Genomic DNA, 12,251 nt, shown 5'->3' on the forward strand with positions numbered 1-12,251 from the left:
AAAAATATGCATGCTTTGAAAATGTTTTAAATCTTAAAAAGTAACTTACACTGCTTCAACAGCAACTAATTTCAGGAATTTCCAAAGATTTTGGTATAAATGTGTTGTGTTCTGTGATTTCAAGATTTTCACATTAAATGAAATCATAAACATCTATTCAATTACATCTTACTTACCTCAGAACACCACCTAATAATATAAACTTTATTGGTGTTATTAATAATTATATGATATTTTCTTTAAATTAATAAGCAGACTTAAGTGCCTAAAATAGGAGTGTTTTCTACAAACGCATTGGGCAAGTGCATGAAAGTGAATATTTGCAACTTTGATTTTTGTAAGAGTAATGTACACAAAAATAAACATATTTCCCTCACATTCAACTGGTTCCTAATGTACCTATTCAGGAACATTAAGTGACCGTATTTCCCTGTGACCTTTTTTCTTTCACAGTCATTTTATTTTTGTTTCCTTTCCCCATATCACAAATAATTCTGTGTTAGCTTCCTCATGAGACAGATCGGTTCTGATTTAATGATGAAATCAACGAGTTGAGGGTATAACAATAAATAATCCATTGCTCTTAAATGCAACTTTTCATCTTCAAAGTGCATTCTAAATATTAATTAATTAAAGAAAGAAATAGGAATTTCATCTTAGGGAACTCTAGACCTCTTTGTTAGCAAACATACCCAGGGATAGGATACTGTACTCACTTTATGTGGAAAATATGATGCAGCTTTTTCTGTGTGAAGTATTTGTGATTTTGTATTAAGGGGATGTTTATGATCTTCAAACATCTCTTATTCTATGAAACATGGCTGATATCAGGAATCACTCAGAACAGAATGTGATGGTTTCTTGATTTTGGCTTCCTATTCCACTTGCTGTAGGAAGACCATCAAGTAGACTAGATGTTCCTTCTCTTGAGTGGGATGGATCAGAAAAAGCACTTTCTGAGGAGAGATTTGTTACTTTCTTGTTTAAAAATTTCCTTAGTGTGTTTCAATTGTTGGTCTCATAACTGATATCTAGTTTGTAACTTTTTTCCAAACATCTCCAACTGAATGACAGAAAAATAACTATTAATATTGATAATATAGATATAATGGAAATTACACAAGAAGACAGAAAAAGATCTTCATCTTGACTTTGCAGAAAAGCAGATTCCTGATGGTCCTCATTAAATCTAATAAAATAAGAAATATACTGGCATCACTTCTATAGTACTTTCTAGTTATATTCTTCTGCTCTTTTTGTTTCCTCTCTATAATATTATACTAAAATAAGGTCTTTGAAAGTTGAGAGCATGTGATTTTCTTTCTTTTTATGTCAGCCTGCTTGATGCCTTTTTGGTAGGCTTAGGGACTTCTTAGATAGAGTTCTTGCTGACACATCAGGCGTGCCTTGGGGAACAGTGAGAAGCTGCAGTGTTGAAATTTCAAATTTTTTTTTGCAAGTTTTGCAGGTACTGATGCCTAAGGTAAGTTGCAGAAAGAGATTATATTTCCAAATATTGGAAGGGAAAGACAAGGTTATGAGGACATCATTGGCTTTTTCAGCTCAGAAGGATAGCAAAGGAGGCAAAAGGGAAGAAATAGCGAAGTTATTTATTTAATGACAGACTTAGGATTTTCATCATTTTATTATTTGTTCACGTGGTAGTCTGACCTTTAGTCACACTTTTACTAACAAAAATAACATCCAAAATCAGTAACAGAGATTTCAGGGGCATAGAAGCTCAAAAGTCTTTGAGCACAGTTTTGTTTCAGACAGTGTTTTATTCCACTAGAAGACATCAGGGGGAGACTTAGTAAGAGGAATAGCAACACCTCGTCTTTTACATCAGTTTGAGAGTTATTTCAGAAACAGACCCAGTAATGGGGGTGGAGGATGTGTAATCTAAAAAGAGATGTTAAATCCTATATCTGGCTTTTGATTTATTTGTTGTTTTCCTTCCACTCTTCATCAATAAATGACTTTTTCATAGGATAACAAGGAAGCTCCTTGTTATGAAAAGAAAAGCAGATATAAGGAATATAAGCCCATTTTTCATTTTTAAATATCAGATTTGACCATCTCAGCAGCTGGTATATTTTATTTAACAAAAAAAATGGACAATTGCCACTACAGCTTAGCAAGGCTTTTAATTTTTTATTTTCAAATCTATTTTAGAAGTATATTTAACACAGAAAAGTATATATTCAATGATTACTTTTCTGGATTCTGCCACATGAATGCACTTTGCAGCAGATTGCTTCTGATCACTGCTTCTTCACAAAGAAATGCTCTGTTATTTCTATAAAGATTTTACTTTCTCAGAAACCGAAGGAGACCTCCAGAAGACAGCAAAATGATGTGATTTGACTCTATTGAAATAAGGGCAATTGTTATCTTATGCACAGACAAGGCTAGAAAACCCATTCTTTTTACCATGTTGTTTAGTCCTACATTTTATTTGACCTTTCCTCATTTTCATTCTTTCCCTTATTGCTTTAATTTAATTTTATTTTATTTCATTATATATATATATATATATTCCCCTCTCAGAAATCCCTGAAGGACTCTGTTCTCTGTTAACTATAACGTAATGCCATTGGCCAAGTTGAAAACATCATTTCTTATGTAACATGATATATAGTTGGTTTTAAAATCTATTTCTTACCACCAGTTTTCAATGAACCCTCCATAAATCCAGCTGAGGGCAGGCAAGATCCATGTAGCTCTGAAAAAAAGGGTAAATCTAATTTACTAAAGATTCATGAGTTGTTTCCTCACATCCTGCCAGCTATTATGCCCAAGTACAGCATATCTGATGGAATTACTCTGAACATGAAATAGTGTTTCTACTGCAACTGAATTTGAGAAAGATCATCACTAGTCTCAAAAGAAATAGAAAAGCTGTCTCTTAATTTACAATAAAATATAAATTCATTTTAGTATATGAGTCTAAAATTAACTGTAATGACAGTTTAATTTCTTCAAAGACGACATTGTACTCCAGCCTTGCATGCTCTGTGTGAATTTACATACGGCATAATGCATTCCCTGCATGCTCAAAAAAGAGAGGGCATGCAAAGTAGATAAGTTCTGTATAAAATTGGGACAACTGATATTGTTCCACTGAATCTGGCGTTGCTGATTTTAGAGACATTTAAATTGCAAGTGTTTGCATCTATGTATGCAAGGCTTGTTTCTCTCTCTCTCTCTCTCCCTCTCTCTCTCTTCATTAGAAATGCCTTGGCTTTTAGGCCCTAGCAGATATACGGGAGCAGCAACAGCCATATTCACAGGCATTAGGCATCCAGCTCTTGCTGCTGTCTTCATCTCCGCACGGCAAAGCATGTCCATGTCCATCCTCTTGTCAGTGGTTACCTGGAGTTTGAGAAAGTAGCATGTCTGTGCCATCTCTTCCTTGCTCAGGTCTGTCCTGCCTGACAGTCATTGCATAAGGAACCATATATAACAGACTAGGAAGAGCAACAGCATCCCTGTCAGTCAGACACGGGTATTTTCCTTTTCTTTCTCTATTACAGGGAACAGTGATAGAGGCAGAAGAGACTGGCAAAGTGTGATGCTCCCATGTTCTGCCATTTAGCTTGCTGCATGGATCCAGTATTGAGGAGCAAGGAAGTACTGCACACTTAATTTTTTGAAAATTAATAAGAAATTGTATTTAAAACTGAGAAGCAAACTTTCTTGTGCTGTATTATGTGAGCTATACAGCTGGAAGATTTTAAAACTTTTTCATATGCAATTTAATGGGCTGCTGTCTCATGTGTAATCTTAAAATGCATGTTCTGAAAATCAAGGATATAAATGCATTTTTTTTCCCAAGACAACCTTGTCTATCTCCTGGCTTATCTCCCTGACTCCTCAGTAAAGCTTGAACATATGTTTTCTAATACATGAAGAAATTTATCTATCCAAAGCTTATTTTTTCCATCCTTAGTCAGGTTGGCCTGGCTGCTTAGAGAGATGAAAAGCAGATAGAGCTTTTCACATCTCCTCTGTGCCATAAACACATCAGAACAAGAGGACACCCCACTTCTAAGTGATTTTAATAGTAGAAATACCTTTTGGGTAACAAATACATTGACCAGGATGTTATAAAATCAATCTCAAAACTATTCAGAAAACAAAACTGAAGAATTCATCCTCTTCTTACTGCTGAGTTCAGTACACCAAATACCTGAGTTTTCCTACTGTTTCTTACTCACCACTACATTCACTTTGAATGTGCATTTCAAGGGAATCAGATTTCAAGAAAACAGATACTGAAGAATTATATTAACACATCAGTCTGGAAGAAAGATGGAGAAACCTTCATGAGAACACAATTAGAGATTTAAAACTGCATTATTTATGTGGGGTTTGGGCCAAGAAGAGTGTTCTATGAAATTGTGATCTCAGCATAACATAAAGCAAACAAGCTTTTTCAAGTGGATTAAGAGTACTCAAGTGGTCTGAGCAGAGAGCTATAACAAATATTGACTACCCAACTGAAGAGAGGGATATAGCAAGCTACATCACAGGGGTTCGTCTCTTTCTATATTTATTTTTTGTATCCTTGGCAATTGAAAATAATGAATGAAATGTGACTTTATAAATAAGCCTTTTGGGAAATAAGAATATAAGCCTCGTTAAGTGGCTGCTGAACAGCTCTGCTATCTTTATTTTTTTTTTTTTTTGTCCTAGGATGGGAGATTTCTTCTCTTGTTTTCTATCCCCTGAGGAACCCTCTGCCCTGCTTTCTTGTTTCAAGTGCATAGCCCTGTGACTCAGGTTGTGCTGCAAGATAACTCTTTAGCCCCACAAGGCTAGATAATATTCCTTATATATGCTGCCCTGTTTTAGTCTTCCTAACATGGAATGATAGCTCCTAAGAGGATAAAGGGTGTTATTAAGTTAAGTTTCTTTAGCAAGCCATTCATCCCATCCAATACAAAAAAAAAAATATTTTTTTCAGAGCTTCACAATGAAGAAATATAATGTATTTTTATTTGATCTAGCCCTGTATCATCTTGTCAAAAGTTAGCAAAATATTGTTCAAAATCTCTTATCTAATCAGTGGGTTCTGAGCTTTGCATGATGTTTCCAAAACACAGAGGAATGTAATAACCATAAATCTGTGAAAGAATGAGAACAGTGAGTTGTGCTAGGTGACAGAAATTGGTCATACATTACCTAAGTTGGCAGTTTTCCGGAAGGGATAACTTAAGTTTTGGTTTGATTAGTTGTTTTTTTTTTTTTGAGAGACACTTTGAACTTTGAACACTCAGATTCACTGACAGAGATGGACACAAATTAAACTATAAACTAATAATAGCAAGTAAATGACCATATGTTTTTCACAAATCATCACAGTTTTCCCTGTCAGTAGAGTTCTTGGTTGCTAATTTATGTAGAGAAGCACTATTTACTTTCTTTCTCTTCAGAAAACTGCACAAGAGAAACTTCTGAATTTTATCCAAGATTTCTAATGGGGAGAAGGAGGGAAAGATTTTTGAATGTTTTAGGTCTGAGATTGTTTAATTGTATTTAATATAATGCATAATATTAAACACCATATCATAACTATTATAAATATCACAATATCCTAAACAGGAGGGGATACATGGTGAAAGTCACACTCTCAAACCTTCTTCTCCCATTATTATTATTATTATTATTATTATTATTTGTAAATTAGTAATTTGGTCATGATCTAGGATTGAGACACTCACCATTATTTTGTTATTTAAACAAAGATCAAACTGCAAAGCTCATTGCTACCCAAAGCACATAATTTTTTCTAAACGCATTCTCTCAATTATGCTTACACATGTTCTTTTGCAAGAATATAGATTAAATGAACACCACTGAAAAACAGATGAAGACCATCAATGAAGGCCTAGAACTCTTGAATCTTCTGAGTGTCCTGCGTTTGTCTTTCTGTAACAGCACGGTCTAAGTTCCAGTTTGACATTTCTTTTTAATCAGCTGATTGGTCATTGAAATGACGTCTAATCTGACATAATTTAAATGTATGGAGTTTAACATCATGAGGTGATTTTCCCTGGAGAACATAGAAAAAAAGATGGGCTGGATTTGGTACACACAAAGACAGAGAATAGGACAAAACCCAGAAGGAAGTTCATTTCAATTTTTTATTTTTTATTTATATATATATATATATATATATTTTTTTTTCCCTCGAGCCAGAGAGAAACCTAACCTTATCTAAGTCATTGCTCTGATATTCTGTTGAGCTCAAAGCAAAACAGCAGAAACAGCTTTGGTAGTGCCTAAACTTGATCAACAACTGGGATAAGAAGTTTTCTGTTTTGAATGCTACACAATCCAGGAGACACACTGAAGGAAAAAACAAACAAACAAAAAAACAACCCAGGTCTTTTTTACCTAGGATGATTTAAGAAAAAAATATTTTAGCTTAGTTCATTTTAGTTTTTTTACATGTACAGTTTTCTTCTTTGTCTTGTCTTCACCATCTGGGAACAAAAACGTTATTCGATGGACATTTTCTCTTAAGTCAGACTAAATACTTCACAGCTAGATTCTCATTGAGATATTTACACTATCCCTTATTCACTAGGACACGTTATTCTCATAGTTTCTGTCAATTAATTATACTGAGCAGTTTGGAAATTGCTGTAGCTGTGAGGTGCTCTGTTGTCACTTCAAAAAAACTTGACGTGCCATCCAGTAAACATGATGTGTAATCAGAGCTGCAGAAGCAAATCTGCATCATTTTAGTTGTAAACCTGTTATGAATTTTACAATGGTGCTGATTTTGGCTGAATAATATATATATTTTTTAATTTCATATAAATACATCTTTTTTTTTTTTTTTTTTTTTTTCCCAATTTTAACACAGTAAACATTCCACTTGAGTCCCCAAATGAGTTTTTTTTAAATGTATCTCGGGATTCAGAAATAACACGCTTTTGTATATTTTTTGAAAAACAACAACAAACAAACAAACAAAAAACCACCAACGGCATAGCTTTAGGGGTTGGTCCCTTGGCCTGTCACTCAAACATGAAATCTTATTGCATTCAGTGAGAGTCTGTATGTGAGCTGCAGATAGTAAATGAATAAAAGTTTACCAGCCAGAGCAGATGAGTTGTGCTTAATTGTTTGAGGAATATTTCACCTAAAATGTCTGTTTGTAGAGATATAAAAAACAGAAATTGTTAACTGAAGATTTCTCAGTGCTTTCCTCTACTATTTATATAAAAATATCTAAACCTTTACTACACTATAAACTCTCCCTTCTTCATTATAAAAGTAAATTACTTATAGAATATTCTATGAAACAAATTCAAAAATCTCAGTCTCTCTGATGTCACACATAATGTGTATTAATGACATTTTTGTAACATTCAGACCCAGAGGCCTATATAATAGTATCTCAAAAACAAATACTGAAATATAACAAAAGTTGAAATATACTTGAAAAATGTTAGTAGCCTATACACCTATTTCTTTTCCTGTGGAGATTTCCACCTTTATTTTTTGTAATATATGTTTCTTATTTATTTATATTTTAATCAAAAAAAAAAAAAAAGAAGAAAAAGAAAATCTGGCAGCATTTCCTAATCCAAACAGGAATTTCAAGTACTATCTACATTTGGATTTTTCAGACTATCTTGAAATGACAAAATCAAGGGTTTTCTAGTTACTACTAAAATAAACATTTTACAAAACTGAAGAAAGGGAAAGTGTCACTTATGATAATGGTTAGTGTTACAAATACTGACTGCATGGTTACATGACATTTAAAATGCAAAATTGTCAATTTAATTCACTAAATATTTTTGTATATATAGATATTTGTATGGCTAGCCCTTGGCTTCATTTCTAATATGAGACTAAATGCACATATTCAGCTTTTAAAACCTGGTTTGCCATTATACTACAACTTGTTTCAAAACATGTTATTAACTAAGATTGATTAATAATTACTAAAGTTTTCTGTTTTTAAAAGTTGTTAGTTCCACCTAAAGACTTCAAGAGCACTTTAGGTATTTAAAATGATTTTTTTTTTAAACATTTCAGCACTTGCAGAAGAAATCTCCATGTGGATTACCTGAAGGAGTTTTAGGTCTCCATACATTTCTACTTTTGAAATCACAGTTCAGGTTTTAAGGACTATTATCTCTTCATAGGCACACCTTTACTTATTTATATGTAATACTGAAATGCAGTATTTTCCCAAGATCTGCAGATTACTGATGAATGAACTTTTGTAGTGTCACAGAAAGCTAATTAAGATAACTAGGAATTGTAAGCAATATTAAAGGTAAAATGCAAGTCATACACCTGTAAAAATAACATTAGAAAATATCTTCTTCAGTTTGGGGAGTTATGCGTGTGCATACACATATTTGTGAAATTATTAAGGGGGTAAAATAAGAAAAAAGAAAAAGAAAAAAAATCCTTAAAAACTGAGGAAAAAAATAAGAGGGAAAAAAGACATCCAACTTGTCTGGATTTCAGATGTTCCTTGCTCAATGCACTGACAATCCTAAATACATAATAATTTACCTTATTTTGGCCTGGGCCCTGCACTCAAAGGCTATTCTTCAGCAGGTGGAAAACCAAGATGAAATATTAGATTTTTCGATTTCTCAGCCTGAGTATGTGTATGACACTTTAGTATTAACACCACTGCTTTAATTATCAAAGAGAGAACTAATATTACAAGTAGTAATCAATCTCAAAACAGTAATTTCCCAACTACTTTTGAGTAAAATAGTCTACTACTTATGATATAACTTCATTTCTTAAAAATCCTGGCAAAAAGAACATTTTCATATACAGGATTATTCAGGGGGTTAAGGAACCTGTACTGACTCTTGACAACATGACATGGGAATTTATGCTTGGTATGGATATTTTATTCAACCATAACCCTCTTTCTCTTTCTGGCCTTCTTCCAGACTAACTAGATTTATTTTGTGGAACTTCAAATATTTGATTAGTTTTGGGTGTTATATTAATGGTATGAAGCTCAGTCAGATCAGAGAGACACTGTGTTCTTGTTCTCAAACTTGAGTATACACAGTGGTCATTTCCCCAAGGAGAAAGCAATCTGAAGCCCTAAGACATTATGATCTTCACAGGCAGACAGTTGCCTTTGGATAAAATCTCTTGCCATCAGAAAGTTTCTCCATGGGGACAGCAAATCCCTGTTCTGATTGCAAAGAACAACTGTTCACCAGGAAAATATGGAAGAGATTTAGGCAGAAAGGGGAAGGGAGGGAAGGGAGGGAAGGGAGGGAGGGAGGGAGGAAGGAAGGAAGGAAGGAAGGAAGGAAGGAAGGAAGGAAGGAAGGGAGGGAGGGAGGGAGGGAGGGAGGAGAGAAAATACCTGGAGAGACAAAAATAAATACTTTTTTTTTTTTTTTGACTTCTAGAGTTCCTTGGTTACACTTTGGCAACAGATTCCATTAATTAAGAAACAGAATTTCTTTGGGCTTTGTGAAGATTGATTTTTTAACTGTGTAAAATATAATGCTAACATTTTCAATAACCTAATACTGAGTAATTTGAAGTACAGTTTTGATTAACTCTAGAAAACTTAATATTATCTTGTCTATTTTCATGCTCTGTAAAAGGCTCTAAAATGGCAGGATCAATTAGTTTTGATTTCCATACCAATCAGTCCAGATGGTTCCCATTATTTTCTGAGGATAGCTGCAAATTGAATTTTTTGAACCCATAATTCAAATTATGTAAAAGGTGATACTGAGCTATCTTTTGGCACAATAATCAGAGCAGAAGCCTGCCTAAGCTCACTGTTCTCCAGACTTCGAAGCAAACTTGAAAAGTACAATGTACTATTTCAGAGAAAGGGAAAAATAGGCAATTTTACATTCTTTTCAGAAGAGATGGAAAAATGTTTTCTTAGATAATTTCTTAAGTGATTTACAAACCATCTTATTCCAAGATATTAGAAATTATTATGGACAGTGTCTGTAGATTATTTACAGTGTCTGTACCTTACTGTAAGATAAGCAATGATTTGGCATATGACATTACTCACATTCCAAATATGTATATAGCTGAGCACAGTCTACATTCTGGTTACTGTTATTTTGTATCATGTCAAAACACAGAAAAAAAATTATAGACAATGCCAATTTATCAGTCAGTGCAAGCCTGTAAAGGCACTGAAAATTTCTCTGCTAGTGATACCAGATAAAGAGTATTCTGAGCCTACATAAAAAGAGGCTCCCCAGAAAACCAGCATACTCCTGTAATTCATCTGAAAATCATTCAGTAGTACTTCTTTACACTTATAAATAAGAATTAAGGCAGTTTTTTAGAGCATTTGACTCCTAAATTGCTGCTTTATTTCATATATCTCAGGTCCATAAATAATACAGATTTCAGACCTCATATGATGCAGATGCCTGTGTGCATCAGTTTGATACAGTAGTAGTGTTGCAATGTTGATTGTACATTCTACTATTCCCCATGGGTAATAAGAACTGCAAGAAGAAAGTGCACATGCACACAAATACTATATAGATATATATCTATACATATATTATTTTTATATATATCTTCTCTATATACGTACATACAATATTTTTAAAGGTACCGTTATACTCTGCTCTTAAAAATCTACCTGAAGTTTCTGTCTTTAGCTATTTATGAGCTATTTGGAAGTTTTGATTTAGAACATCTGGGGGAACTGTGCAGTGTTTCATGATCAAATAGTCAAAGCAATCAATGTTGTAAGAGCATGACCTGTTATAGCCAAATTACTGTTAAATTATAAGATTGGAGATAGGTATTAGCCATTTTTCCCTGTATCTTTTTTTTTTTTTTAAATCTATTTAAAAAAAACTAGTGGAACATTAATCATATGATTTGCATAACTCAAGAGTGAGTTTGAAGCATCCTCAGCTGTCTTGCAGTAGACCAAAGGAACAAGAATTTCAAAGGCTAGGAGTGCTGTTAGCACTGGGCTTTGTAGTATTTGACTTCTGATAACAAATTTATCTTTGCATGCCAATTAACTAGTAGGTATTTATTCCAGTTTTAATAACGTGCTTTCCCAGTTCCATGATTTTTCTTTAAGTTTTTTAAACTGATTTCCTATGAAAACATAAGTTGTGTGATAATATTTTCAGCTTATCTTTTTCCCCTTTGATAACATTTGAATCCACTGACTAATTGCAATCCAAAAATGATAGGTGGACAGAGGTTTCAAAAATAATTAAATCCTTACAAGCATCGTGAAAATAAGCAGCCAAGGAGAGCTGGAAGAATCTGTGAGAGCCTGGACGAAGGAAATGGCAACTGTGAGTATGTAGCTAATTAGACACTTGCAAACCCACAGTAGTGAGAGACATTTATGTCTCCATTGCTGAAAAAGCTTCAGCAGGATCTCTTACCTGCTCAGGCACCAAAATAATTGCAGCCCTATAAGTAGGAAATGAAGCTTGTTTTCTGGGTACTTGGAAAAGGAAGCTGAACTATCTGCTGTTATCATTAGAAGTACTTGGGAACCAGATGCTGTTCTCATAGTTGTTTTCTCATAGTTGTTTTTTACAAATTCTTTTCAGAAACCAACTATTATTTGCTGAAAAATCAACTTCTGAAAAATCAAGTGTTTATTATGTCCTAGAAAGTTTTACGTTTGGATGCTTCTGCTTAGAGAAGCTGTGAAGTAAATGAGATTGTGTAGAGCAACTAATTGAACCCTTCAGAGACTATCAGACCTGAGGCCTAATAAGCACCTCTCGATGCCAGTAGAGCTAATTGGCCTGCAGGTTCTGAAGATACAGGGAGATGGCTAAGTTTTATGGGAAAAAAAGAAAAAGAAAAGGTCAAAATGTCTGGAGCATGAATTGTTGGGTCCAGGTCATACTATCAGGTACCTGTGCTCAGAGAATAATTGATAACTGAAAACATGCTAGCAAATTAAAAATGAAGTCTTACATAGAAATGATATGAAACAAAAAGTGTTAACTGTGTGTAGGGCTGACGGAAATAACCTTGTTTTTGCAAAATTTTACTTGTCTGTAATTGTTATATGATAATCACAGTGGCAATGAGCTATATACAATTTTATCCTGATGATGCAGAATTAGGGTCATCCTTATAATAACAACTCATCTGAAACAAAATATCCTGGAAAAATACCAGAGAACTGTGAAACAAAGAGCATTAAAAATTCTTGTCTCTCATGGTAAGTGTGCAGTAGCTGACACCTGCAGGGTTCCATGGCTCAG

Source organism: Anser cygnoides, chromosome 4 (genome assembly GCF_040182565.1).
Source record: "Anser cygnoides isolate HZ-2024a breed goose chromosome 4, Taihu_goose_T2T_genome, whole genome shotgun sequence".
NCBI lineage: Eukaryota > Metazoa > Chordata > Aves > Anseriformes > Anatidae > Anser > Anser cygnoides.